Source organism: Pyrus communis, chromosome 7, assembly GCF_041283825.1.
Source record: "Pyrus communis isolate YQ-2024b chromosome 7, ASM4128382v1, whole genome shotgun sequence".
NCBI classification, from domain to species: Eukaryota; Viridiplantae; Streptophyta; class Magnoliopsida; order Rosales; family Rosaceae; genus Pyrus; species Pyrus communis.
In genome coordinates this window covers 7650283-7654315 of record NC_142571.1, presented here as the reverse complement: position 1 = coordinate 7654315, position 4033 = coordinate 7650283, and positions in this window count along the sequence as shown.

Here is a 4033-nt window from a genome sequence, read left to right as displayed (position 1 = left end):
AAAAAAAAAAATCAACCTCAAACATGCCGTTAAGATAAGAAAAAAAAAAACATAAAGTTTACGCTAAGATGAAATTATTAATCAAACCATTCTTAAATTTTTCTTCTAGTTCAGAGTTTCATAAAAAATAGAAAGTAACTCACATTATATAAAAAATGTATTTTTCTTTTTAGTAGCATCGCTTGTATTAAAGAAATGCGCATGTTATATATTTTCTTAAAAGAAACTCAGTTACATATACATGTGTAAAACATGGTATATAATGAAATATAATAAGATACATATTGCTTAGCTTATATACCAAATATCGTTCATATACAAATATTTTCTCAAAATATTCGTCGATATATCTGTAAGTTACGCTATCGGTATTTTCACAAAAATTGATATCTAAAACCTTGGATATTGTGAAAACACCAATGCGAAATAAAATGGGAGATCAATGGTTGAGTAATAGTATGGTCATTTACACTAAGAGATGTGTTTTTGCTTTTATTGATAATGAGCCTATTATGTGACGCTTTCATGACATAAAACCTTGTCGGCATCAATCTATTAATAAATTATGAATGACATTAACATTGTTTACTATCTAAAAGGATTTTATTGTCTTTTTATGGGACATCTAACACTTTTAAATTTTGCCCCTCTCCGGACAACTCTTGGCTTCGCCACTGTTTGTGGTACTGTTCAGGCAACAATATCTTTTGATGAAGCTTTTGTGTCTTGATATTTATGTTTGTGTTTTGGATGGACCATTTTGAGTTGTCCATTGTATCTTCTTATTATGTTTTACCGAAGCATCTTAGCCTAACAAAAAAGATGTACACATCTCTCCCTTAGTGCATCAATCCCATGTGTCATTTTGTTTACCGCGTGTCGATAATTTTCTATTATATGCACAGGTCATCTAATGAGTTTTGTTCTTGTTTACCGCTTCTCTTATGAAAATTTAATTATGTTAATTCATTCTTTTTCAATTACTAACTAGTCAATTTCTTAAAAAATTATATTGTTCATTGTTAGTTTCAATTTCTTTTACCTTTTAATCTTTATCTTCGTCTTTAGGAGATGTATTCTATTGAGTGTTTGAAGGATTTGAAAAAGAAGTATAAATCCTTGAAGTTTAATGGGGTTTCATAGACTTCAAGTGAGTTTTAGGTGAATTCATTCAAAATGGGAGAGAGGTCTAATTTCCTAATGCCTAAAAAACATTATAAAATTCTTCACTCTTTAAAATACTTTAAAATCAAATCCTTATTGAATACACATCGAGTTTTATGAACTACTTTAAAATATTGAAGAATACACCCGGATTTATGTGGAACTCTATAAACTTTTTTAAAATCTTAATTGAATACCCCTTAATTTTTAAATGTTGCTGATTTTCTATTAGAGAAATGCCAGCAGCACTCGCCTAATAAGCAAGTCCAGCCAGACTCTCTATTCAAAAAGTTATAATTATATGAAGAAGTGTAACTTTTGTGTTTTTACAAAACCCCAAAAGTATGTGTTTTGCATTATAGCCCAAGTTAAGGTTATTGCATTTTGGCCCAAATTCGGATGAGAACAAAATAGTCTTCTTTTTAAATGAGAGTTGGATTTTCATTTCATTTATCTCTATTTAAATCAATTCTACGGATACAAAGACCAAATGACATTGTTGCATTCAAGTTTAATTAGTTAAAGTTTTAATTAATCAAAGAAATGGTGATTATGAACCTAAGCCTACGATAATTGAGTTAGGTGATAGGTCATCTCTCAAATTTGTTTGAACCATGGGAATGTGTAGATTAGATTTTGGTTGTAATTTGATATGATCAAATGTTGTAAAAGAGCACGAGTTCTTCTTTACTTTAAAAGTACTCCTCTTATGTTTTTTTTTTTATTTAATTTTTTTTTTATTTAATTTTTTTTTTTTTTAACAAACGATATTGTCTACACTAAAGGGGTGGGCTAAACCTCACAATGGGCTAGCGATAACATGGTTTAAATTCACCTTTGGTGAGAATCGAACTTAAGACATCTCACTTACAAGTCAAGATCGATCTTTACAAAATATCTTAACTTCTTTTCTTCCTTGTTTAATAAAGATTCGATTGAAATGTAAGTTTCTCCAGTAATGTGACTTTCCATGCGAAAAGAAAAATGGACATCTATAAAGAATGAAAGAATATGTCTTTCCAGATGGATCTTACTAAACATCTTAACTTTGTCTTCTTCTTTGTTTTAATAAAGATTCGATTGTGGTGTAAAGTGTCTCCAATAATGTGACTTTGGCCTTTACAACTATTATCTTTACCAAAAGCATGGATGTCATGGTTGATCTTTACTAAATATCTTAAACTTTTTCTTCTTTTTGTTTGAATAAAAATTCGACTGGGAATTTTGCACATACACCACTTGGACGATTATGGTTTCTGCAAATATCCCTTAAAGAATTTCTTTTGACAACTAACCATGGTTCAAAACAGACTAAAGGCCAACAATACCAATACACAGAAGCCGACCAAATGAACAAAACTTGGAGACTGATTAACCAAACAATAGTCCCAAAATCACCAAGACACCTAATTGAAAAGGAATACCACTTGACTTTCAAAACAGACCGAGATCCAACACTAACTTGTGTTGGATGTGTTGGATCAAGTTAAAGGTTAATAGTCATCCTAATGCCTTAAAGGCAACTATATAGTCCATCACAGAATACAAAGTTTATGTTAGTAGTACCATATAATCTTGCTTTAAAAATGTTTTACAAGCTTAGTGGAAGGATCATATGCTACTAAATCAATCACATGGACCTATAGTTGTAATAGGACCAAATTGTTTTAATGTGATTAAAATGCATGCTTATATGTGAAGAGCAAAAACCCTCAACCAATCAAATATTAAGTTGACTAGTGAGAGGGTGTTTTGAACATTCTTTCGTGGCCTTCCCCCATAGTAGGCTCTTTTCGAATGTACGCAAGTGCACCGTGCTTTAACCCTACATTACAGGGGGTGCAAAGCCTGCATTTACATTTCAAGAGTCTATTGTACGCATTTGATGTTGTCAAGGTAGGCAACGAGTATGACCTATAAGAAGACATTCTGAGGTCATACTTAAACCCCTACACTAACAAGCATGGTGGATAAAACTTAACTAAGTGAATGAAGTGCCAACGAGAAGCACTTTGAGGCATAGATTCTCTAGAGGCCAAATAAGATGGGTACTTACATAAGATGTAAATGAGTAAGTGTACTCTCTCATTATTATTAATGCTAGCCCATTATTAGATTTGATGAGGTGGGCATAGTAATGGTGAGCCTCACATACCCTATTAAGAGTTTCCTCCAAAACTCTTGAATTTCAATGAAGGATAGGACATTTGACCAAACGTGGGTAGTGCTATTTGATTTAAAGACCCGGATCAAATGGTTTAAAATCAATCAATTTATATTCGTTATGTATTGTTTACCGATATAATTGCAACACGCTATCCAAAACTTGACAAAGAAAAGCCGAAGGCTTTAGTTTCCGTACTTGGTACCACAATCCCATAGATTGTCTTGAATGGATTGTATATGTATGCAAGTAGTCCCATCCTCTTCCTATTAATAATGTATTATTGGAAGAACATGTTAGATATGTTTAACATAGTGAGGATGACACAACGAGATAGACCTTAGTTGCCACTTCGTCTAACCATGCTGAAATTCTTGCTTTACATGAAGTAACTCGGGAATGCTTTTGGTTGAGAGCAGTAGTAAGCCATATTCGAAGCTCCTGTGATCTTTACCCTGCCATTGATATCCCGACGACAATCTATGAAGACAATGCAGCATGCATCGAACAACTCAAGAAGATTGAAGTCACGCAAAACCGTTCACAAGACAATCTGGCCGACCTCTTCACCAAATCACTGTTGAAGGTGACGTTTCAGAAGCTTGTTCAAGGAATTGGTATGCGTAAACTTTCTGAGTTGTAACATTGCTAGTTCTCTTTGGAATTGTGTCAAACTCAAGGGAGTATCCTGAAGAATACTTGCTT